We start from the raw sequence: 27693 nt of genomic DNA, 5'->3' as shown, positions 1-27693 counted from the left end.
ACAATCTCCATATTCCCTGGGTAGCTAATCCTGTTTAGCTTCCAAATCCAGACAAGAATTGGCTCATACTGTTAATTTTTCATCATACTAGTGGTATATTGATTAAAATCAGTGGCAACTTGAAAACTCAATAGATCAAGGCTAATTTGAACAAATGAGTACATTATTTTGTTATGATTATCTTGTGCATTGATGTTCTCTTTCATTAGGGAAAGCAAAGCCTGGTTGTATTTATAATAAGAAACTTAAGGACTGATTTTTTCCCCCAAAAGTTATACATTTATAGTTTTAATATTGTCATGTGGGAACAACCAGATCCATACATGAATAGTAAATTTAACCATTTTATTGCTGAAGCCTATACACAGGAATCTTCTCAGACTGATAACTTGCATCTATATTAGATAAGATTCATCGGCATTCAAGGGGCAGTCAGACTTCACCCTTTTATGTCTACATAGAGAGTCCACGCTAATTTTCCATTTGACTCTTCCCTCTCGTTTAGCCAGTCTCTAATAAATATCTACAACAGTGGTTCGCAACATGGGGCCTACACCCCACAGGGAGGCAATTTGATTTTTAATGGGGGCAATTTGAACCTTTTTAAAATCAAGTTAATGGCCTTCCTCTGTGTGAGTAGAGTTCACTTTTTGAATAAAGTAAGAGTTATATGTCACAGGGGGAGCATCAGGATTTTAGAGATGCTTAGGTGGGGCATGGCCAAAAAAAGGTTAGGAACCACTGATCTAGAAAGACAAGAAAGGGCAATTAGTATACATAAATAGGCAAACATACATTCATTCTTGCAATCTAATGAAAACACTAATTTACCTTTTCATATAAAATGGGATTTTGTTGTATATTGCATATTACTAATCTGCTGTTATATTAAAGAGCCATATCTCCTTTAAGGTTGGATCAGCCATGTTGAGGATCTCCCCATGGTGTCTGAGGATATATAGAGTATGTAGATACAAAAAATACCCAGGTAAAGCAGGCCCGTTTTTTGCAAAAACAGGATGCACAGAGGGTTTGGGAGGCCTACAGAGTGCTCCTGGAGGCTGGGGAGGGCAAAAACGCGATGCATGGGAGATTTGGGAGGCCAAAAACAGGCCCGTTTTTCACAAAAATAGGGCCTGCAGAGCAATAATGGTATTCACTTACCTTTGCTACCAGTTCACAAATTGGAGCGCTCGTGTGCACCACCTCTGTGCATGCGCAGGACTTTCTGCGCATGCACAGAGCATCAAAAACAGGATGTGATGACGTCAGGTCAGGTGGGCGAAGCCTCCCGCAGTCGCCACTACCGGTTCGCCCAAACTGGATAAAACCGGCTGAATATCACCACTGCTGCAGAGGGTTTGGGAGGCCTGAAGAATGCTCCTGGGGGCTGGGGAGGGTAAAAACGCAATAAGTGAAGGATTTGGAAGGCCAAAAACAGGCCCATTTTTTGCAAAAAAAAACAGGGCCTGCAGAGTAGTGGTGGTATTCACTTACCTTCACTACCAGTTCACAAATGAGAGCGCTCATGTGCATCACCTCTGTGCATGCGCAGAGCATCAAAAACGGGATGTGATGACGTCCAGGCGGGTGGGTGGAGCCTCCTGCAGCCGCCGCTACCGATTCACCCGAATCAGATACAACCGGCTGAATACCACCACTGGTGCAGAGGGTTTGGGAGGCCTGCAGAGTGCTCCTGGGGGCTGAGGGAGGCAAAAACGTGATGCGTGAAGGGTTTGGCTTAGCCAAAAACGGGCCCATTTTTTCCAAAAATGGGAGTGTTTTTGCCCTCCCCAGCCCCCAGGAGCACTCTGCAGCAGGGATGAAATTTAAAATTTGTTATACCGGTTCTGAGGGGGTGGCTTGGTGGGGTGGTAATGTGACTGGGTGGGTGTGGCCAACTTTTTTTTTTTTTTACTTTTAAAAGCATTTTTTCTACAATCTTAAGAGGTTGCAGAAAAAAATGCTTTTAGAAGCCTCTGACAATCAGGCAAGTCAGCTGGGATGGCCAGAGGCTTTTAAAGGCATTTTTTTTCCTACAACATCTTCGGCCAAAGGGGTTGCAGAAAAAAGTGCTTTGAAAAGCCTCTGACGATCCCAGCTGAGCCACGCGATCATCAGAGGCTTTTTTAAAACACTTTTAAAAGCATTTTTTCTGCCGAAGAGGTTGTAGAAAAAATGCTTTGAAAAGTAAAAAAAAAAAGCCTCTGATGATTGCGCGGCTCAGCTGGGCATGTGTGGGGTGTAGGGATTTTTGCTACCAGTTCTCCGAACCACCCACCACCATCGCTATCGGATCGGGCAATCCGATCCAAACCAGGAGCATTTCACCCCTGCTCTGCAGGCCTCCAAAACCCTCTGCAGGCCCCATTTTTCACAAAAATGAGACACACAGAGGATTTAGGAGCCCTGCAGAATGCTCCTGGGGCCCAACGAGGGCAAAAACTTTTTTTTCCTGTTTACCTCTTCGAAATCTTGGTGCATCTTATACTCCAGTGTGTCTTATAGTCCGAAAAATACGGTACAGGGAACTGTGTAAACCCCTCTTTCTTTCTTATGTTTATGTACTTTAAAGACATAATTACTGAGGAATTCAAATTTACTTACATTTATTTCAATTCTCAAAAATTCTGTCAAAGGCCAGATTAATTTTTTTTTTCATCTGCTAAAAGTTGTATATATTGTAACAGAAAAGCAAAAGTTCCCATGAAGGTGTTCTCTGCTATGGCTCTACAAATCTAAGTATTTTGTGAAAAAAAATCTTTTTCTTGTTTGATCAAAACAAGAACCCGCACAAAAGAAAGATGGCATTTTGTGTGTGTGTGTGTGTGTGTGTGTGTGTGCTTTGGAATTATTAAATACCATAAACTGCTGAACATGGTTCAGATGTACCCAAGTATACATAAATATAATTTTTCCTATTTACTTTTTGCATAATGCCACCAGTAATAATTATGGCTATTATACTTTGCTAAATCTGGAAATGTTTTGAGTGGACAGATACATAAACAAATCTGTGTTATATATACAAATCTGTGTTTTCTATACAAGAGAGGGTAAGAAGATATATAAATAAAATAATATTCAGAATAATCAATAATTAATTCCCATGGTTTCAAATTTATGCTTCCACTGATGAAGCCAGATAGTGTTTGTATTTTGCATGACCACATCACTGCTGACTCCTATTCAAATTTCAACATCCTTTTTGCATGTTCTTAAAACAGATATCCTATATCCCAAACAGTGCATCTTATAGGTAAATGAAATTTTAAGAAATGCTATATTAAAGTGTGATTTCCTGGTAAAGTATATATTTTAAATCATTCAAATAATTCTTTAACATTTCAACTAAATGAGTACTATTTCCAGTGGTGGGATTCTGCCGATTCTAGGGGGTTCGGCCGAACCCTTTGTTAAATTACTGGCTCACCCCGCCCCTTGCCCCGCCCCTCTGCACCATTATTTATTGCCAATAAATAGGGGTGGGCGAGCCAGCAATTTAACAAACGGTTTGGTGTTTTTTTGTAATTTTATTGGCCCGCGGAGCTTCAGCATAGGCTAATTAGCCCCTTGATTCTATCGGCCTCCTGACTCTCAGCTGATTTGCTCTCAGCTGATTTGCTCAGGGTTCTGCTGCTTGCTTGCAAAGAGTGCAGATTTTTTTCCCCTATCTATGCTGAAAAACGAAACTGAAAGTAAAAGCCTGCTTTACTGTTGCTGCAACGTTGGAAAATTAGGCAGGCAGATTTCTTTTCTTTTTCCTCACCAAAAAAGGTAGGTGCAAACTACCTTTAGTGGAAAGCTAGTTTTCCCTAAAGAGGTAGTTCCTCTTTAGGGAAAAAGAGGAGAGTTCAAGATTTTAAAACACAAAAGAAAAAAAGCTCTATTTAAATAGGGAATTGTAATAATTGAGATACTATTAATTGTATATTGTGTTGAAAGCAGAAATGGTTAAATTGTGGTTTGGAGGAATATATGGGGGAAATTATTTGGTTTATTATTATTGGTAAATATAATTAATTGATTTGTAAGAAATTGGATTGCATGGAAATAATTGGAATATTCATGTTCATATTGATTAATATACAAAAAAGATAGTTATATAACTAATTGATTCATATTAAAATGTTGAATTTATATTAAACAACTGTAATATTACATAATTAACCAATGTGAGGATGGATATAAAAATAGATGACAATGGGAAGGGGTATAATATAGAATAGAAGGGAAAAATTGAATTTGATTAAGATTAGAGATGAGGATGAAGAGTAATATTGTTTTTTTTAAAAAATAGATAAGGAATAAATATGGCAAAAAGGAAATATAGAAATTGTAAATTTAATTGAAATGACTAAACACTGTTTAAATTTGTGAACCGGCCAAATACTCTGTTCAAAGAAAATACATTGTATGTTTGTATGTGTGTTTCTAATTACTGCTATTTATTCATATTTATTCTCTTTTATTCTTTAAAGTTTAACAATTCATTCTTTATCTTAATATCTTTATACTTGTTTGGGGTTGCCTTTCTTCCATTTCATCTTTTTTATTGTACAGCAATCTTTCTCCTCAAACCTATCACCTCTCTCTTTTCTTTCCTTCTTACTTTCTCTTCCTCCCCCTCTTCTTCTCCTCCTGTCTTCCTCCCTCTCTTACCCTCACTCTTACTCTAATTTCCCTTCCCTTCCTCCCTTCTCTTCCTTCCCTGTCTCTCCTTCTTTCTTCCATCTCTCTTCTCCTTCCTTCATCCCTCTCTATTGCTCTATCCTTTTGTGCATATGGATTACTCAGAGGGCTGAAAAAGTTATTTTTGACCGGTCCTCGCACTTTTGACCAGTCCTCGCACTTACGACTGTACTCACATTTTACGTTTTACGCCCTATCTTGTCACCATGGTGAAGAGAAGTAGTGGTGAAATGACTGACACAGTTGTTAAGAATGCCGCAATGGGCATAAATGTGAGGATGGTCATAAGTGCGAGGACCAGTCAGAAATGACTTTTTTCAGCCCTCTGAGTAGTCCCTATGCACATAGCCACGCCCACCCGGTCACATGACCAGCTAGCCACGTCCACCCAGTCACATGACCACCAAACCACACACACCCAACTAAGCCACGCCCACAGAACCGGTTGTTAAAAATATGGAATCCCACCACTGACTATTTCCAACTATTAAATCAATTATACGTCAGTTGTAGAATGTCTTCTTAGAAGGAAATTATACAAGCGAATTAAATTTACCCTTAGGTAAATGTATATAGGATTGTGCCCTTTACATTTCTCTTTCAAGACTGAAAGGGGCCTGGAAAATCATATACTTCGGAACTGCACGTTCTATATTGAGCAGGATTAGAAGAGATTTTAGCAAAAGCATTTGGCCTCAAGCTAAACTTTTGCTCCAGCATAAATCTATCCTATTTGCAAGCTGTAATAGCTTGAATTTAGTGTGCCAAAAGAGGAAGAAAAACAGAGAAAGAAGGGTGGAGTTAATAGGTCAGCCAGGGATTTTGTGTAATTTACTTGTTCTTTATTAAACCCAATATGCCTAAGATTTAAAGGGAAAAGATGAATTTATCGTTGGTTTTCCAAATGACATCTTGGCGTTGGCAATTCTACAAAAAGCATAACAGCAAATTATGTAGTTAGGCTATTCAATACAAAAGATTGTGCTCATGCCAATGAGGTACAGCTTTTGTGTTTAACATCTAAGGCTTTTAATAAATTACTTGAGGCTGGAAAATGTTCAACTCAATCATACATTAATGAATAAAGATCTAGCTTTTTGATGGATCTCAGTAGCAGGTCTCTCTTCTTTGAGATGTACCATACCTGGAGTGCAAAAATCTGGATGAGTGCACTATGGCAGTGGAGAGTAAGAGCTTTTGCATCACTTTGCTATCATTTATTGATCTCTGGAATTTTGCTGGGCAAATATGGCATATATTCCATGCAACCTGTCCCCTCTCTAACTTACCTGTATTGTAATTCTGAAATATGAATTTGTTGTATTAAAACACTTAGCTGGTTAATTGGCATAATAATTTACTCCATATCAAGTATTAAAATTAAACAAATGTTAGAAGCCACATGTCTCAGAGTGAAGAGAATGCACAGCAATATATAAAAGAAATGATGCTCTAGGTAGTAGGAAGATTTCACTGGCTAGATTAGCAACTTGTAAGAAATTTCTATTGTTTGCTTTCCAATTTCTTTTAGCCTTACTCTGGTACTGAAATTTGGCAAAGAAACCTAGAAGTATTAGAGTTTGCATTAAAAATAAGGGGAAACAGATGTTTTTTCTGGTTTTTTTTTCCTAATTTATGGAATATGATATTTAAAATATTGTTCATATTGTCATATCACCTAGGTCTCTAAATCTAGGTGACCTAACAATATAAATAATAGTTTTTTTTAAAAAAAAATCTAAATGTCTAAAAATGCCTAAATCTAGGTTATCCTAAAATTATCTACATATTTTAATTTTACCTTTGGGCTTTGGTTTTGGATTGGAGCTCTCTTTAAAATAATACAATTTAGTGATAAATTCTGAAGAGGAAAATCATAATAAAAATCAGAGATACTTCAGAGTATTCATGAAGACCAATATCATTTAAAGATATCAGCTTTTTTATAAACCAAATACATTTTATTTTGTCAGAGCTTTTTGTCTGATTATTTTTGAGATTGTGAACCCAGACAAACTATATCTGTAATTTCAGTGGAATGTCTGTTTACAAATGTGTGATTGTGTTTCTGAAAAGTACTTATTAATAAGAATATTTAATTTGCAAATGAAATATTGGTTGTAGGAGAGTAACAAATTAGTTGCATCCTATACCTGTAATTTTGTGTGTGTGTGTGTGTGTGTGTGTGTGTTGCAGCACTGGTCAAAAGGGTCCAGCAGAAATTATACTACCTGGGACTTCTCAGGAAACAACAACTGAATGAAAAACTGTTGGTGGCCGTGCTCAGAAAAGAGATGGAAGAGATAGAAATAATGACTAACACCTGGGCGGACCACAGTCCATTAAGGGTGATATGGAAGGGGCAGAAGAAAAAAAAGAGATGGACTATGAATCAAGAAATATTGAAAGAGAAGGAATATACACAAATCACTGAAAAGGTATTGAAAATATTTTTTAAGATAAATACAAAGGAAGAAACATCGATCCAAAACTTGTGGGATACCACAAAAGCATATATATGAGGACTCACAATAGCATACATAGCAAAAAGAAATAAGAAAAAACAAACAAACAAGATAGTTTGCAGGATAAACTTAAAAGATTAGCATCAGACTTACAGAAGGAGCCCCAAACTAACAGAATAAAAGAAAAAAGCGATTTAATAAGACACAAGTTAAATTTGGTTACACAAGAAGAAATGGCACAAAAAATCAAAATGGCAAAACAAAATTTCTTTGAGCATGCAAATAAGTTGGGGCGATGGTTAGCATACAAATTAAAAGAAAAAGAGAAAAGAATAATACATTGGCTACAGGATGAGGAGGGAGTGATACATCACAAAAGAGAAGAAAAAATATATATAACACAAAAATTCTTTCAAAATTTATATGCCCAAGAAAGTATACCAGAAGATGATATTAAACAATATTTAGACAGGATGAACCTAACCAAATTAGAGGAGACAAAAAGAGAGATGCTAAATGGAACAATTATTATAATGGAGGCAAGAAAGAGGCAAAAAAACCCACAATAAAACACCAGGCCCAGATGGACTTCCAGTGGAGCTATACAAGACTATACAGGAACCGCTAGACGAACTATTGTTGGAAATATTTAATGAAGCACTCATGGAAGCTAAAATACCCAACTCCTGGACAGAAGCACTTATCACTCTCATTCCAAAAGGAGATTCAGATCAACAACAAATTAAAAATTACAGACCCATTTCATTACTGAACGCAGATTACAAAATATTCGCATCTATAATTTCGGAAAGATTCAAAAAAGTGTTAAATGAGTATATTCACCCAGATCAAAATAGATTCTTACCAAGAAGACAAATAAAAAATAATATGAGAACTATAATAAACATATCAGACTACTATGAAGCCCATCCTGGTAAACAAACTGCATTAATCTTGGAAACCCAAAAAGCTTTGACAACCTAAATTGGAGGTTTATCATTTTACAATTGGAAAATATGAAATTTGGAGAGAAATTTGTAAGGATGGTGGAAAAAATATATTCAACACAAACAGCAAAATAATTAAATAATTAAAAAAATTAATATTGCAAAGAGAGTGAGACAAGGGTGCCCGCGATCATCTTTATTATTTATTCTAACATTAAAGGTGTATTGCTAATAAAAATTAGAGGCGACCAAGAAATAAAAGGCCTGAAAATTTAAAAAAATATAAAGTCCAAGCATTTGCAGACAATTTAGTATTTATTTTAGAACAACCGTTACCGACAGGACCTAAACTAGTGCAACAAATAGAAGAATATGGTAGAGTAGCAGAACTTAAAATCAATAAATCCAAATCAAAGGCAATAATGAAAAATCTCACTAAAAAGCAGGAAAGTGAGTTGGAAGACAGAATGAGCATTCAAACGACTAAAAAAGTAAAATATTTAGGAATCTGGCTATCAGCTAAATGTTCATCGATCAAAGAGGATAATTGCAACAAATAAATAATAGAATAGAATAGAATAGAATAGAATAGAATAGAATAGAATAGAATAGAATAGAATAGAATAGAATTTTTATTGGCCAAATGTGATTGGACACACAATGAATTTGTCTTGGTGCATACGCTCTCAGTGTACATAAAAGAAAAGATACATTTGTCAAGAATCATAAGGTACAACACTTAATGATAGTCATAGGGAACAAATAAGCAATCAAATCATATTAGGAAACAGTCAATATTAATCGTAAGGATACCAGCAACAAGGTTACAATCATACAGTCATAAGTGGGAGGAGATGAGTGATAGGAGTGATTAGAAGATTAATAGTAATGCAGACTTAATAACTAGTTTGACAATGTTGAGTGAATTATTTGTTTAGCAGACTGATGGCGTTTGGGGGAAAAGTGTTCTTGTGTCTAGTTGTTCTGGTGTGCAGTGCTCTATAGCGTTGTTTTGAGGGTAGGAGTTGAAACAGTTTATGTCCAGGATGCGAGGGGTCTGTAAATATTTTCAGAGCCTTCTTTTTGACTCATGCACTATACATGTCCCAGGTTGGTAGTAATTTTTTTTTTTTTTTTGCAGTTCTATCCTCTGAAGTCTCTGTCTGTCTTGTTGGGTTGCAGAACCAAACCAGACAGTTATAGAGGTGCAGACTCAATAATTCCTCTGTAGAACTGTATCAGCAGCTCCTTGAGCAGTTTGAGCTTTCTGAGTTGGCGCAGAAAGAACATTGTTTGTTGTGCATTTTTGATAACGTTTTTGATGTTAGGTGTCCATTTTAGGTCTTGAGATATGGTAGAACCTAGAAATTTGAAGTCTCTACTGTTGATACTGTGTTATCTAGTATTGTAAGAGGTGGTAGTATGAGAGGGTTTCTCCTAAAGTCCACCACCATTTCTACAGTTTTGAGTGTGTTCAGTTCCAAATTGTTCTGGTTGCACCACAAGACTAGTTGTTCAACCTCCCATCTGTATGCAAATTCATCATTGTCTCGAATGAGACCGATCACTGTTGTGTCATCTGCGAAGTTCAGTAGTTTAACAGATGGATCATTTGAGATGCAGTCATTGGTATATAGAGAGAAGTGGAGAGAGCACACAACTAGGTAGCGCTAGTTGGTTTAGCTTACTTAGAAGAATGTCTGGAATGATGGTGTTGAATGCTGAACTAAAGTCTACAAAGAGGACCCTTGCGTAGGTCTTTGGAGATTCAAGATATTGTAGGATATAGTGCAGAGCCATATTAACAGCGTAATCTGTTGATCTATTTGCTTGATATGCAAATGGCAGGGGGTCTAACAGTGGATCCGTGATGGTTTTCAAGTGGGACAGCTCTAGCCTTTCAAAGGTTTTCATAACTACAGATGTTAGAGCAACTGGTCTGTAGTCATTCAGTTCCTTGATGGTGGGCTTCTTCGGCACTGGGATGATAGTAGAACATTTGAAGCAAGAACATAGCACATCTCTAGTGATTTATTGAAGATTCAGGTGAAGATGGGGGCCAATTGGTCAGCACAGACTTTTAAGCAAGAATGATTGTAGCATATACTCATATGTATGAATAAAATACCTGGTCATATATAGTTAACATAATATGGATTCAACAACATATTCATTTTCTCACTCAATGAAATGAAATTGCTATTACATCAAACACATGGAAATGTAAGAATTGCATATTTACAACCAGACAAGAAATGCATGCTAATTAATGGAGGCCCAACCCAATGGCTTGGATGTAATAATATTCAATTAATATTGAATTAATATTAATTAATTCAAACAGGGACCATGGTGGTTCACGTGGTAAGACGCTGAGCCTGTGCTCCGTTGAGGCCCATAGCTCGGCAGCTCGATTTCCATGAGCAAATAAACTGCATAGGGACAGGAAAGGAGGCAAGAAATGACCTGAGTGTGTTTTACTTCAGGTTTGAAAGGAAACTTCAACCACCTATCTCCACAACCCCCATCTCAGACACACCAACAACAGCCAAACCTCCTACAACTGACCATTGGGTTCACAACCCTTGGTGATCACAGAAAAGGAAGTGCAAGACCTATTTCACAGACAAAAGCCAGAAAAAGCTCCAGGCCCAGACAAGATAACTCCTTTTCCTTCCTTCTGATGGAACAACAATCTACTAAATAAGGCAGAAAACTTTTGAATATGCTTCATTAAACTCTCTAGGTACATTTGGTGAAAAATGACTTTTTTAAAAAAGTACTTTATAGTAGGAATAAGCAACTTGGGATCTCAAATGCTTTAAGATTTGTAAATTCTTAAATTCTTAAATTGGTAAAGGGAGATTTAAATCAAGAACATTTGCAGTGTAGTGAATTCTGTATCTAATGCAAATATTTGATATAAATTCCATTAAATTTAAAAAGAAAGATAAGGAAATGCATGCCTCTCTTTCTTTAAGTTAACAGAGCCTCAACTTTCAGCATCGTTGCAGAATTCAGTCTGGGTTGGTCACCGGAACTTGAGGTTTTATCTTCTGAACTTTTGGACTCATGCTTGAGCCCATTTTCAGGGAGCTTCAGGAATCCAAAAGCTCAGAAGATAAAACCTCTGGTCCCAGTGACTGACCCGATTTGGATCCTGCAATATTATCCTAGGACATGTATATTCTCCTTCATTCTTTTCAATGTTGTCTCCTCATGCCCTTTTTATGGGATTCCTTTTTCTTTCCATATATAAGACTGGGATAACAAAACAATATTTTAGATATACTGTTCTGACCTAAGGTAAAGGTAAAAGTTCCCCTTGCACATATGTGCTAGTCATTCCCAATTCTACGGGGTGGTGCTCATCTCCGTTTCAAAGCCAAAGCCAGTGTCATCTGAAGATGTCTCCGTGGTCACGTAGCTGGCATGACTAACCACCAAAGGCGCACAGAACGCTGTTACCTTCCCACCAAAGGTGGTCCCTATTTTTCTACTTACATTTTTACGTGCTTTCAAACTGCTAGGTTGGCAGAAGCTGGGACAAGTAACAGGAGCTCACCCTGTTACGTGGCACTAGGGATTCGAACTGCTGAACTGTCAACCTTTCTATCAACAAGCTCAGCGTCTTAGCCACTGAGCCACCGCATCCCTAGGTTTCCCCAAAAAGCACGAAGCAGAATCCTGGTCCCAACAAAACTCCTTTTATTAAACAAACGGTGAATTCCTCTCATTCACCTTCAGCAAAGTCTTTCAAGGGAGAATTTACAGTCATAGACCTTATTTGGCTTGGAGAGCTGCCAGGCCAATATCTTCAAAACTTGGCAGAGTGTTGGAGAGTCACAAACCATTTAGGTGAACTAATTGTCTCCTGCAAACTCCACTCCCCTTTCGCTCCTCTTTTATTCCCTCTGGGAGGTGCCATTCATCATCCACCTGTGGCCTTACTCCCAAATCGACCCTTTACTCCCAGTTCTTTAGCAGTTCCCTTCGTCTGGCAACTCTGCACATGCACACACTGGGAACAGGCTCCAGCTGTTCATCTGCCTCACTGATGTCTGACTCCAAAGGCAACTAATAACTGGCATATGGCTTTGGCCCCCTCTCTGCCTCCAACGCAGAGCCCTCATCAGAGCCTTCCCCAGACTCCAGGACTGGCCCATGTTCCACCCCAACCTTATCACTGTCCGAATCTGCTGCCAGATCCACTGGCCGCTGGCAGGCCACAACACATATATCAAAGTAAGTCTCATTCTAATCTATCAGTGAGCAACCTAGATTAAAAGGGAGAGTGAACATAAAACATTTCAGAATGCATTCCTTTTTTAAAATTTCGGCTTTTGAGCTCATTGCAAGATAATGTAGTATGAGGAATAAAAGTGACATTTTTGGAAACAATGCAACTTTTGTTACATTTTCTCACTTCATGAAAATGCTGAGGAAAATGTCAAAAAGGTATCATCCTTTCCCCTCCCCAAGCTAGCTGAAATGCTAAAATGTATGTATAGAATGTGCATTTTCCTCTCCTCTCCTCTCCTCTCCTCTCCTCTCCTCTCCTCTCCTCTCCCCTCTATCCACTATTCCTTCTCCTCTCTCCTCTCTTTATGCCAGGAGGACATGAAAGGACTGGTGTTTGTCTGCTTGCCTCTCAGATCACAGCTGGTATACAGTAAGTGGTTTCACAAAAGCACATTTGCAATTTGGCAACCTTATTTGGCCTGGGTTTAAAAGGCTGACCTGCTTATGGGCTTGTGGAAGAATTTGTCTAAAGCAAAATACACAAACTATCTCTCAAAACACAGTTTAAGGGTACCTCACTTCAAGGGCTATGGTAAACAGTGTTCAACGTCTTAAAAAAATAAAGTTGGACAGAAGACAAGTGACTTTCCTAGAGCAAATGTGGGCTGTCCTTTCATCATATGTTCATTGAGTACTGGAAAAAAAATAAATAAAAGGCTTACTGCTTTGATTCTCTTCAAAAGCAATTATGGAAGCCTTTGTAAACGGCAAACCCCAATGGATTGTTTTTGGCACATATAACTGGTCTACTTCAGACCCACTTCTTACAATATGACAAAAGAAGCTTGTTCCCAGTTTTGGCACATGTTTTCTTAAACTAAAGCCAAGAGTAAGCTTGCTGCACCTTTAATACAGATGAGATAGGAAACACTTGTTTTCCAATTCTTGCTATCTAATCCACTTGCTTTCCTCTCATGTTGACCCCACTTCTCTCAATAGTCTGCTTCATGTTCATTTAAACAGTATGTGGCTCATGGTTTGTGAGAGATTATAAAAATGTAATTATCAGACCATAAGCTACCTGATTCAAATATGAAATGACTGAATTTGGTTGGGAAGAATCTGTCTGCTAGATTGATAACATACAAATTGCTCCCAACATAATTTTGTTCTAACATATTTCCATATTAGTTTGAGTTGTGTATGAATTTTTATTGAATAATTCAGAAACCAATAGAATAATTTCATCTGGGAAGTGTATATTACATAAACATTACAGCTTATTTCTGATATAACACCTGCCCACCATGAGATTCTTAAAGCAAGAAGGGAGATTCTTTTAGTTGAACAAATGCATTCTCAGTGAGAGAAGAAGTTTTGTATGTTTTTTTTTCTTTTTTTGCTTTAATTTATATGCCGCCCTTCTCTGGAGACTCAGGGCGAGTTACAATGCGTTAAGCAATAGCCTTCATACTTTTGTATATTTATACAAAGTCAGCTTATTGCCCCCACAATCTGGGTCCTCATTTCACCTACCTTTGAAAGGATGGAAGGCTGAGTCAACCTTGAGCCTGGTAGGATTTGAACTTGCAGTAATTGCAAGCAGCAGATGTTAATAACAGTTAATAACAGTGCATTAGTCCACTGTGCTACCAAGGCTGTATGTGGTCTAGGATGAATGTCTTTCAGAGAGTACTCCTCCATTTTCTGGAAATATGGAATATTGCTCCAGAATGACTGTGTGTGTGTGTGTGTGTGTGTGTGTGTGTGTGTGTGTTTCCATTGTTTAAAAAGGCAGTTACAACATTTGCATTGCTAAGCAAGGCAGTTGTTAAGTGAATCATCCCCCATACAACCTTTTTGCCATGGTTGTTAAATGAATTATGTGGTTGCTAAGAGAATTTGGTTTCCCTCATTGAATTTGTTTGACAAAAGCTGGCTGGGTAATGGTAATCACATGACCTCACATGATCTGGGACAGTATAACCATCAGAAATACATGCTAGTTGCCAAGCACCAGAATTTTGATAAGGTGACCATGGGAATGCTGCAATGGTTGTGTGAGAACTGGTCATAAGTTACTTTTTCAATGACGTTGTAACTTGAATTCTCACTAGACAAATTGTTATAAGTCAAGAGCGACATGTAGTCATCTCGGATCTAGTTTTCAGCTGAATGCCTTCCAGACTTCACTTATTCCAGGAGATTCCCGATTCCTTCAGAAGCTCAGGCAGCTTAGTATCTCCTTAAAGATAACTAGATTGCAGCAAGCCCAGCAGCAAGTTCTCTCCTGGACATTACATCCTTCTGAGTTATGTAGTTGAAAAATTCATCTGTCTTTCTATTAAATTTCTCCTCTCCGCACATCTGCCTAACAATCTGGCTGCCAAGTTTATTGGAGCATCTCCTGTCATAGTACAAATTGATTCTGAAGCTTTTCAACAGCAGCATCTAACCACATTAAAAATACACTGAGTTTCTAACTGTTCCCTTCCACTATGAGAGTACTGTATTCTATCGGTCCCTTATGCATTCTGGAATCTCAGCAATTCTAGCAAAAGGGCAGGCTTGTGTATTGATTTATTGGAAAGCCTACACAGACATTCATCGTGCACCTGTAACGCACATCATTCAACTTTTGTATTCATGTATCCTCAGAAATTGAAAGCACATAAGTGGTTGTATAATTGACATTTCTGAAGCTTCCAGTCATTCCAACACTAAGGAAGAGAGGGAGTGGGTAGAGCAAGGGAAGGAAGTTGTGTCTCCAAGGAGGAAGGCACAGAGAATAATGTTTCTTCAGCCTCTAGACTAGAAGAGATGAATCCTGAAAGGATTTAGATCTTGTTATCATCAGCAGAAGAACAAATGGAGACTGAAAACTTTTCTAAAACTTCTTCGCCCAGTACTATCTCCATGGAGATAAAGCAGGGAGGAGAAACACCTTTGTTCTGAGTCAGGGAGAGAAGGGGATGGTCCATCTAGATAACAGAAGGGTGAAAATAGAGATAGAGAGGAGAATAATGGGAGCAATAAACTTAGAGCCAGTAGTTCTTTGGGCAGAAATCTTAGCTATGCTAACAATAAAGATGTATTGGCTTCAAGATCATGACGCACAGGTCAAAAGAATCTATTTAAATGTGGGAAAAGTGGGAGGAAGAAGAATTTAGGTGCATGTGAGAACTGCACATTTATAGTGACTGTGTATCCAATCAGTTTTCAAGTGAATCTGCATAAAATTGGGAGCCTGAGATTTACTGCCAAATTCTGGTTCATTATGAAAATTCATAATTGTCCTGCTAGATTGAGTGAATCATAAGGGGATCATGTCAAAAGAAACCTCAGCTTAATTTTGACAGGTTGTTTGCCAGGTAATTTTGCTGTATTACCTTAATATTTTATACAAAACTATTTATTAGTTAGGGAGGTTGAGGGTTAAAATAATTAGCAAAATGTAAACTTGCAACAATTGTGAAAAAGAAAATAAACACTTGCTCACATACCATTACTTTTTAATTAGAAGTAGTATGATTATTCTCTTTCGAATAAAAATAATTCAACACATAATTATGTTAAAGAAATTTATTGTTATATTCCAGCTTTGCAGTCAAGGATTTTTCTTATCTGCATATCAGCAAATTTGCACTTTGAAGAAGTGAAAAAGTAGCCCCTCTCTTTACAAGTGCTTGGAGTAAGATTGGCCTCATGGTTACAAAAGTGTTTTTTCTATTTTGCTTTATCTTCTTCTTTCCTATGGTTGGATAGATTAAAATTACTATTAATCAAGTAATTAATGGATAGTTATCTTCTATGTTGAGAATTTTCCCAAATAGAAACTGTCCTATTTACAAATGAGTAATAACTACACGGATTACTACATAGAGAATATATACATATTGTTTTATAATTTGATTAAGATTTAATGTCACAGTTGTAAATCTTTTCTACCATCCTAACAGAAGGCATGCTGTACTTCTGGACAAAAATCCAGATCACATGGAATTAATTGACCACCTTCCACCCAGGTGCAGTTTACTCTTGTTCCAGTTGCAAAGGCTTTTGAAACTTGGGAGCTCTTTTCATAAGTAATAACATTTTTGCAAAATGGTTTGATTTCTTCACTGATTGATGGAGACATTGCTACTGCCTTATCATCAAGGGAGAGCACACTATAATTAGCTGCTAGCTAATCTGCAAGTATAAAAATTCACAGTACAGTGATGCTTTCCTAGTAACAGCAACTTACTTAAACTCTGTTTCGAATGTAAAATTGAATGTTTGAATGGCAGACTCCCCAAATTTTGAAGTTCCAATAAATTTATTCAGCCAGTCAGAATAAATAGCTGGCTTCAAAAGTAATTGTGTTGCCTTTGGGCTAATTGTCCTATTCTTGACACAGTCATTTGAACTAAATCAAAATAAACTGGGTTTATTAGGAATACCAGTCTTTCGCTAAAGAACTTCCTCATAAAAGTTTCCCATCCCTATTTAAAAAACAGAGATTTGTATATTTTTGCACAAAAAAGCCTAGTTTACATATACAGTAATAAGACTATAAATTCTATTGGCTATGATGGTTTGACTTGAGAGATAAATGGAAAGAACAAACTTAGAATATCAGATCATCTTACAGTGAAGCATTTGTCAAAATGTGACTATTTAACTATGTTGCGGTTTGTAAGTTACCTGTTTTAAGTTTTCTAAGACTCTATTGGTATTACTTTACAATAGTGCATTAATAAAGATTTTATGATCTTCTGATTCCAAGTACTAAAATCACTGTTAACATGTGTAATGTGTGCTAGCATAATATCAAAAATTACAGTAGTAAACATATTTTGTAATGGAGAAAGTACATATTGCATAGGAAACTGGAATGGGATAAAGCATTCTATCAGTTGAATTGATCTTATGTGAGCTCTAAAACATATTGGATTCAATTTAATTGAATAAGACAGTTGTATATAGTGAACCAATTGTGTTTTTCTTGTTATATAATGTGCATAACTTTTAGTTGCCTGCCAGTTGGCATGACCTAAGTTTAAAAGAGTCAGTCAGGCTTACAATGAGTTTACAAAAGAAATATGATTTCTCAGAGGGTTAAACTAATGCTTATACTCTGGACTATATTGGTAAGAATTACTTTTCTATTATTCTTATTCTCTTAAGTAGTCAATGAATTGGTACATTCTGAATACTATAATTTTATTTAAAAAAAGAGCAGTTTAGCCAATAAATGAATTCATTATTAGGTTATATTTTATAATGTCATATAAGAGTAGTACTCAAGCCAGTTAACAAAGTTAAATTTGCAAAATTAAAGGAGTCAATCAATAAATTAAATCAATCAACAAATAAATCAAATAACATAGTGAATAATTAAAATCAACAGAATTAATAAAAAAAATGCCTAAACAAAATTGCTTCCAACTGTAGAAGAAGTTAAAAAGACATGGCCAAACTTTCACAGAGGAAAACTCTACAATTCTGCAACTTTGGAGGGGGACAAAAACATTTGTTTCTCCATCTGATCATAGGGCATAATCCAGATAATATGAGAAGGTATGGTTCTTAAAGTACTTAGATGCATATTAGTATGTATGGCAGAAATTCTTTTTGAACAGAGTACAATTGATCTTCATTTTCATCTTGATGGGGATAAATCTGTTCTCCAGCAAGCATGAAAGCGTCAGTCAGGATGGGGAAAACGCCTCCGTCTAGTGTATGACCAAGTCTTGCAACTTGAAACTCCGCCCTTCTGGTTACCCCAGTTCTTCGACTCGGTCTACGCGTGACTAGACGTGTCTTCCATCCCTGTACCCTTTCACGGCTTTTTTGATCGGAATTTACCTCAACGGCTTCTCTCTCAGCTATTGGCTTGTTACGCTGCAGGTCTATCACCGCCTGCCAGCTGGAGCTCTCTCCCGCACGGGAGAATTGCTGCATTTAAAAGGCCTTTGCCTAGCAGCTTCCCTCTATCGGCTGGAGCAGCGGCTCGCCGTTTTTAGTCGCACTAATAGCCGGACGGCTAGCGACCTTCTAGAGACTCGCCCGACAGCGATTCGGCTCTTAGCAGACCTACGAGGACTGTGGCTCGGTAATTCAAGCCCTTAATTGTTTCCCTCGGCTGCGTCTATTTTGGCTTAAAATGGCGGACGCCACGCGGCACGATGCAAATGAGCGCGGCAGCACCTCCTCCCGCCGTCGTCATGACAGTGATCCTCTTGAGGGATCGTCAGCCGGTCATCCACCCCCTGCAAAGAAGAGCAGGACGAAGAAGGGAACCTCCTCCTCTGCCTCTACAGCAATTTCTTGTGAGGAGCAGAGGCGCCACAGGGGAATTGAGAAAGCCTTTCAAAAGGCTCAATCTCAGGCCTCTTCCACCATCGAGGGCAGGCCTGCCTCGTTGCCAGGATCTCGGGCCCGATCACCACGATCGGTACGGGAGCTCTCCCCTGATGTGCCTGACACTTCGCCTGGTGCCCCCCCTCGGATTCCCACCGCCTATTCCAGTCCCTTCCAAAGCCTGGACCATCTCCTCAGGACTCCTCGGCGCAGCCGCCTCCGCCTCCGTCTATTCCTATGGCGGATTCCTTGGAGGCCTTCATTTCACGGGCTATTCGTCAAGGACTAGCGGAATGCTTACAACAGGCTCCTGCTGCTCCTGTTCTTACTTTGTCCAACCCTCAGAGAAGCTCTAGAGGCGACTTCCACCGGGAACGGGACCAAATGGATTTTCAATGTGCCAATGATCAAGCTTCCGTCTCAGAGAATGAAGACTACCAAGACGAGGCTTGGTCTGATGACGAGGGTTTGGGTCCCGACCAGCCCTCATTCGTTGGTCTCTTCAAACCGCACATGTTCCATTCACTTCTTTTTAAGGCAATCGCCATGACTCGCTTGGGGGTCCCCCCTACCTCTGTTCTGACTTCTGCCTCTGATGATCCAGCAACAGCTATGTTTGCGGAGCCCACAATTGATCCGGAGACCATCCCGGCTCCCAAGTTATTTACTGACATCTTACAACGCCAATGGAATCTGCCGGGGGTGGGGCCCAGCCCGAATGGGCTAGATAAGTGGCTATATAATTCTGCCGCTCCCTTGGCAGACCTCTTACAGCTGCCCAAAGTGGATCCCCCAATAGTAGCTTTGACGGATATTTTGATCCTCTCTCCCTCTCTTCAAGAAGCTCGGGCAGATTTGGTCAGGGTGCTAAATTCCCTACAGGCACACGGGTTCTCTATCAACTGGGACAAGAGCCAGCTATCCCCCTCTGCCCGCATTCTTCATTTGGTGGCCCTAATTGATACTGTCTCTTCCACGGTTTCACTTTCCCCAGACCGCCAGGCCAGCCTGTGAGCCTTGGCGCGTCAGTGTCTAACTTCTGGCTCCGCCCCCATTTCCACTCTTTCACGACTACTGGGGATGATGGTGTCCACCTTTGGCATCACTCCGTGGTCCCGATTGCATAGCAGGGACCTTCAGTGGCTCCTGCTCCCCTTCCAAAGGTCGCTTCAGGATACTTCACCGCGACGCATTCGATTGCCAGTTCCAGTGCTCCACTCCCTTCATTGGTGGACCTCAGAAGCCTTGTCCCGTGGCTTCTTCTTCCGGGAGCCCCTTCAGATTCAACTGACTACAGACGCCAGCCTCTCGGGCTGGGGGCCCCACCTTCTGCACCATATGACGCAGGGTCGGTGGTCATCCACAGAGACTCACCTCAACATCAACTTGTTGGAGCTCCGGGCCATACGACTCGCCTTGCTCCACTTCCGGGATCTGGTGGAAGGGAAGGACGTATTAGTCTTAACGGACAACACCACTGCCAAGGCCCATGTGAACAAGCTGGGGGGCACCCGTTCACGCTCTCTGATGGCCGAAGCCCAGCTCCTGGGCCTGTGGGCCGAGACCCACCTATCCTCTATCTGGGCGGACCACATATCCGGAACAGCAAATGTTCAGGCAGATTCCCTCAGCCGGGCATGGGTGGACCACGGGGAGTGGTCGATCTCTCCGTCTCTGTTTCAAGAAATCTCGACCAGGTTCGGGACGCCCCTTGTGGACCTGTTTGCTTCTCGGACGAACCACCAACTTCCACGTTATTTTTTGAGATTCCTGGATCTACGAGCGGAAGCCACGGACGCTCTCCGCAGTCAGTGGCCGTCCGGCCTTCTTTACGCTTTCCCACCCTTACCTGTGATTCCCAAGGTGATCCAGAAGCTCCTCGAGGAGCAGGCGCAACTGCTCTTAGTCACCCCTTATTGGCCCATGCGCCCATGGTTTGCGGACTTGATGACCCTATCGGTCTCTCCGCCGTGGCAAATTCCAACCTCCAAGGTTCAATTGTCGCAAGGGGCTCTCCTCCATCCGGATCCGGGTTGGCTTCGCTTGACCGTCTGGCGGTTGAGCGGTTCCTCCTAACCTCAGCTCACGTTCCAGCTCCGGTGATTCCCACAATTCAAGAGGCTCGCCGGCCCTCCACGGTCCGAATTTATGAAGCCACCTGGCGTGCCTTTACTTCCTGGTGTGAATCAGTTCCAGTGTCTCCGACATCGGCTTCCATACTTCATGTTCTGTCATTCCTTCAGGCCGGTTTGGACAAGGGCCTCGCCCCGAATACTCTGTGCTGCCAAGTGGCCGCCATTGCATCTATACTGACCTGTGGTTCCACGGATTCCATCTCTCGTCACCCCATTATCCAAACTTTCCTGCGGGGCGCTACCAACTTACGGCCTCCGACCATTCACCGGTTCCCTTCCTGGAACCTCAACAAAGTCCTGACCGCCCTCATGTCCCCTCCATTCGAGCCTCTCCGCTCTGTCTCCCTCAGGTTTCTTTCCTTAAAGGTGGCCTTTCTAGTGGCAATCACCTCCGCCCACCGCATTTCAGAGCTCACGGCGTTATCCATCCGAGTGGACCTATGCATTTTTCATAACGATAGGGTGGTCCTCCGCCTAGATCCAGCATTTCTACCCAAAGTTAACTCGCCCTTCCATAGGGCACAGGAGCTCGTGTTTCCGGACTTTTGCCCACGTCCTTCACACTGGCTGGAACGCACGTGGCACACCCTCGATGTCCGCCGGGCACTTAAAATATATATCAGCCGGACTGCAGCTCATCAGAAATCGGAGGCTCTCTTCGTAGCATTTCACCCTACGTCCATAGGATCCCGGGTGTCATCATCTACCTTAGGTCGTTGGATCAGGGCCGCGATCGCCTTGGCTTACTGCCACTCAGATTCTGTCCCTCCGCGCCGGATCACGGCGCACTCAACCAGGAGCGCGGCAACATCCGCAGCATGGTCGACACAGGCGTCACTCGAGGAGGTCTGTAGGGCGGCCACATGGACTTCCATCAGCCCTTTCATCAGACATTACAGAGTGGACTCCTTTGCATCGTCCGATGCGGCATTCGGCAGAAGGGTCCTTCAGGCGGTTCATCGGACCTGAGTGACACCGGGTCCGTTTCTTCCCTCCCTGGCGACATCAAGCTTTGGTATGTCCCCATCCTGACTGACGCTTTCATGCTTGCTGGAGAATGGATGTTGGACTTACCTGATACGTCCGTTCTCAGCATGAAGAAAGCGTCAGTCAGCCCCATCCGTCTGGATCCGGTCCGTGGTGGCTGGGGGGGTTGTCTTCTAATTCTTTGTCGTTGTAGGAAGACACGTCTCATGGGTCTGCACCTTCGCCCTCGCCGAAGAACTGGGGTAACTGGAAGGGTGGAACTTCAAGTTGCAAGACTCGGTCATACGCTAGACGGAGGCGTTTTCCCCATCCTGACTGATGCTTTCTTCATGCTGAGAATGGACGTATCAGACAAGTCCAACGTCCATTTCAGATCAAAGTTCTTGGAACTTTGGAACAGCCTTGTAACATTTAGAATGGCTATTAATGCCTGAAAAGCAAAAAACAGAAGGCTTTATCAAAAGTATTATTACTATTCTTCAGTTTAAGAATGCTAAGGAAAGATATTTTGTTGCTTGTGAATATGCAATTTGTGAAAGAGTTGAACATAACTTTAGTTATTTTTTGTTGCTTCTCTCCTATAGCGGTGCCATGGCTTAGCAGTTAAGATGCTGGACTTGTCGGCTGGATAGCCGTCAGCCCAGGTTCAAGACCCAAGCTCCACACAATAGGGTGAGCTCCCATTACTTGCCCCAAGTCCTGCCAACCCAGCAGTTTGCAAGCATGAAAATGCGAGTCAATAAATAGGTACCACATCAGTGAAAAGGTAACAGCGCTCCATGATGTCATGCTGGCCACATGACTGCAGTAATGTCTTCAGACAGCGCTGGCTCAATGGCCTTGAAATGGAGATGAGCACCACCTCCTATAATTGGCAATGACTAGCAGAGTAAAATTCGCAGAGACTCCTTTATCTTACCTTACCTCCCATAGTTAGGGAAGAATCACTAAGTAAAGACTTAGACTTAGAAGAAGACTTAGAATAACTTTATTGTCACTTTGAATGTACACTAATAGGCATATATTAAAATGAAATTTTGTTGCATACAGCTCTCAAAAGATCACAACCTCCAATGTACACTACATAAACATAACAAAATACATACATACATACATACATACATACATACATACATACATACATACAAAATTATGCATATATCCACATATAATGACACTGAGAAACAATACAGTTTATTTCTGATGTATGCATGTATATGGTGAGAAAAACCAATCATGCAAGTTTACCAGAGGATAGCATAGGGAACAAAGCTGTTACAGAATCTGGTAGTCTGCTAGACATATTTTGAAACCTCCTCCCAGAGGGCAGCAACAGAAACAGACCGTGAAGTGGGTGTGTGGGGTCTCTAACAATGCTTTGAACTCTAAGTACATAGCGCTTATAAGCAGTATCCTGAATGACAGGAAGCCAGCTTCCTATAATCTTCTTGCTTGTCCTTACCACTCTCTGAATGAACTTTCTCTCTGAGGCACTGCAACCACCAAACCAAACAGTGATGCAGTTTGTTAAAATGCTCTCAATCATACTTCTGTAAAAAGTGGCCAGGATAGAAGGAGAAAGATTTCCTGCTCTCTTCATCCAATGCAGGAAATGCAGAGGCTGGTTTGCACGCTTCACTGAGGATGACATGTGGAGAGACCAGTTCAGAGTGTTAGTTATCTGCACCCCCAGATATTTAATACTGTTGACCCTCTCTACAGCTGCATCCTTGATACTGAGTATGACCATGCCGGCTCTTTCTAAAATCTAAATTGATCTCCTTTGTTTTATTAACATTTAGAACCAAGTTACTTTTATTGCACCAGGCCACCAGAGCCAGCCTTCACCTCTTCCCTATAAGCATCTTCATTGTCATCCCGGATAAGACCCACCATTGCTATATCATCTGCATACTTCACAATATGGTTTGTAGCAGACTTGGCACAGCAGTTGTGGGTCATCAAGGTGAACAGTAGCAGACTCAAGACATAGCCCTGTGGGGAATCTGAACACAAGGAGATGGAATTGGAAACTTTTATTCAAATTCGCACAAACTGGGACCTATCAATAAGGAAATCCAGTATCCAATTAAATTAAGGCATTATTAAAACTTAATAGGTCCAGTTTGTTCACCAAATGCTGAGGAATGATTGTGTTGAACGCCAAACTAAAATCAAGAAACAGCATTTGCACAGGAGTATTCTTCTCCTCCAGGTGTGCCAAGCTAAGTTGAAGCACATAGGAAAGTGCATAATCTATAGAGTGGTTCTTCCGATAGGCAAACTGTAATGAGTCAAAGGGGGAAGGGGGAAGGCATGAAACCATATAGTCCAATCTCTCAAAACACTTCATCATAATGGAAGTTTATCCTTTATTTAACTATTAAATACTAAAGAAAAATAAGCTTCTATTAATACATGTTTTTATTTAAAGACAATAAATTGAATTATGTTGCATATACCATATTAGATTTCTATATTTGGAGTCTCCTTTGAGGCTTTTATTTTATTGCCCTTTTTCTTCTGTAAACTTTATTTTTATAATAATAAACCTGTGGTATAAAATTAAATCATGTTTTAAAAACTGTAGTGTAATTTACTTATTCCAACCATCCAATCTTTAAAATTGTATTTTTTTTTCTTTCTATTAAAAAAAAACTGAGCCTAATTATAGCCTTATATAAGTAAATCCAATTTTATATACCAAATTTTCCAGAGGTAGGCATCTGTGATTGACCTGTTTAGACTAATATTCATCTGGCATGCCTGACTGTAAGCTATCATTGGTTTAAAGATGCAGATTTCATCTACTTCATCTTCATCTACTGTATAGTGCTTATGGCCAAATATCTAGTTGCATAGAGATACTCAGGCACCAATGTGATAAAGATCTGACATTCTGTTTAGACATTCAATGTTTTTTAACCTAACCTATCAAGGTAGTTGTACACGGAAATGGTATTTTCAAATTGTTTATATCATGTAGCAAAATACGGAAATAAGATCTGAATATTATTCTTAGCATGCTGCTAATTTTTCTATCACTCTGATTCAAAAAGTCTCTTTCAAGTCAAGCCCAACTTTTGGTAACTACTTGAAACATATCTCTTACAGTTTACTTGACAGGAGTATGGAAATGTTTTGTCAATGTTTTCCCAGCTTACCTTTAATCCTTATATTCTGGAGATTTCTGTTATGTAAATAGGTTTGTTTGGCGGGAAGTTTGAAATAACTGACCCTCAGCTGATTGGCTGACCACTACTGCTGTAAGGTATATAAAGGGAGCTGGCTCCCAGGTTTGGTTGCTGGAGTCTCACCATACAATAAAGAGCTGTTGTCACGAACTACTCTGGCTTGCTGCGTCCTCATTCACCCCACTTAACAATTTCCATCCAAATATTTTCTAAAGTTGATTCTGATAGAAGAGAATATTTGTAGCTCAGGATTAAAGTGTGAGGTCCTTGGTGCTCTCTGAATTTAGTGGGGGTGTTTTGTTTTGTTTTGTTTTGTTTTGTTTTGTTTTGTTTTTTGCAGATGTTTCATTACCAAACTAGGTGCATTCACTGGTGATGTTACCTAGTTTGGTAATGAACTGTAAGAAAACCAACAAGCTTAAACAGCACCAAGTACCCAAAAGAATTGATCCTGCTTAGCTTCTGGTCCAAAGTCTGTCATAAACTGCTGCCTGCTGAAACTCAAAGGAATATACGTATTTCACTCTCTGTATGCTATACAGTATATACAACACACACACACACACACACACACACACACACAAACACACACACACACACCCCTCTTTATCTTTGAACCAGATATGTGAGATTATTAAAAAATGGTCAGAGTGTAATTTTTTTAGGCATAGGTGATGTTACTTTTCTTGTTCTTTTCACCAGTTTTCTTCCATTGGGTTTATTACCCCTCTTAATTCTACCTTGTGCTTTATTGGAAAGGACTAATATAGAAAATCTAAATAACACAATTATTTGGGAATTCTATCCATAGGAAATAGAAATAGAAGTTAAAATATATCCCCTTATTTAATAAAAATGACAAGCAGAACCACTTGGTGGTCATGTCTTGACATTACTGTACTCTACTCTGAAACTTGCCTAATAAATATACAGTTGTGTTTATATAAATGCCAAAAAAATGTTGGTATAATATAACACTAGATAAATGGGAGAATGCATGGATGAAGGGACTAAAATTTACATTAATTTATACTTTGAAAGAGAACTTATATAAAATTATGTATCATTGGTACTTGACCCCAGATAGACTAACCAAAATGTATAAAAGGATTTCTAATCTGGAAATGTAGTCAAAATCCAGGTTCATTTTATCATATGTGGTTGACTTGCAAAAACTTGGTTTTGTGCTTGGCCAGAAGCCCTGTGAGTGTGATATAGTCTTGATGTTGTTGAAGATTTTTAATGAAACAGCTGCTATGTTTTTTATTGTGAATTATATATTTTATTATAAGCCACCCAGAGTTACATATATGAGATCAGTGCTGCATAAATCAAAGAATGCCTGATAATTTAATAGATAATTGTACAGTGAGTGTGTGTTTAAATGTTCTGAAATTCTTTCTTGGGCTTTCATGTGCTTAAGTGTTTTATTGGTTTATTATTTTGAGTTGGATTGCTGCAATCTCCATAAGTAAATCCTCCTTCAACAATAATGTTCAGAAGTGCAGTTGGCAGACAAAGCTGCAGAACATTAGTACACATTCCAACATTGATTGGGATGCTTATTGTAAATATATTCTATCTCAAGTTATATTGCTAACACATAAGATCTTGAATGTTCATGGGCATAAGTACTTGTAGAATCTTCCTTTGCTTGTTTGACACAACATGGCAAGCAAACATTATATGTCTTTGAATTAATCATTATAGTGTTTTGATATTTTTCAATTGAACAGATTTTTTTATATTTGTCAAAAGCCTTCATTGTATATTTCCACATAAAATAAAAATGAAACACAGGACTGAGTTGTTCTAGACAGCGTCTTGTTGACTGCATCTATAAAGCTTCCAAATTAATAGGAGTAGAGATGGCCTGCCTGACTCGCATCACAGGCTGGATCTGCAGTAATCTATTTGGTCTTCTGTTGATCCTGATGGCAGCTTTTCTTGATAATTTTTAATCCTCGATAAATAGCTCATTAATGGGATTGTGCATGTTTTGAACAATACGCAACAATGATTGACCTATAGTTCCCATATTATGCTTCATCTCTGACAGACATCTAGATTTTTGAGCAATAAAAACAATAAAAAAAAAACCACTTGTTTTAAAACATTGATTTCCCAAAAAAGCAATGATTAACTGACAGGGTAACTACAATAAAACACATTAGTTTTTAATAGATGTTCTGCTGCTCTGAAAATAATATTTCTTCAGAAGTCAGCTATTTAAATATACCTTGTGTCAGTTTAATTTCTTTCCTAGTATGCTGCTAACAGAATTATTTTGGGACAGGTGGAAAGAATGTCACCAGATTTAACAACACAAATCCAGAGTTTCAAACAGGCATCATCTCCTTTCAGTTTTTTAAATGTTAGAGAATGAAATAGAGTCTTCAGTCTAAAGACTGAATGTAGTCCCTTTCAATGAATAAGAGTAATACAGAGTAAAAAACAAGGTGTATTCATCATTTATTAAACAGACTGCAGGCAAACAGTAATTTACTTATATTAATATAATTCATTAATAGTGCTATTCAGTGAAACGGGGAAATGAGTAGTACATAAGTAAAAGGATTTGGTACACAATTCCATTTTCCCCTGATCTTTCTGAAATCTGTATCTTGAATGTATAGAGGCCTTATTCTGAAGAGAATTTGGTGTGTGGATGGAAGAGCAATGGTAT

General features: G+C 39.5%; 1 protein-coding gene across 1 annotated transcript in view; it reads left to right on the top strand.

Moving 5' to 3' along the window:
- MID1 (midline 1) overlaps window positions 1-27693 on the top strand; it is a 271066-nt gene that overhangs the window by 206957 nt on the left and 36416 nt on the right. The gene's annotated exons all lie outside the window — the stretch shown is intronic.

The sequence above is a fragment of the Pituophis catenifer genome, unplaced genomic scaffold (assembly GCF_029215685.1).
Source record: "Pituophis catenifer annectens isolate HBS135680 unplaced genomic scaffold, rPitCat1.0.hap2 SCAF_4, whole genome shotgun sequence".
Classification (NCBI taxonomy): Eukaryota; Metazoa; Chordata; class Lepidosauria; order Squamata; family Colubridae; genus Pituophis; species Pituophis catenifer.
Note: the sequence above shows the minus strand (reverse complement) of the source record. Positions and strands in the feature narration are given on the sequence as shown.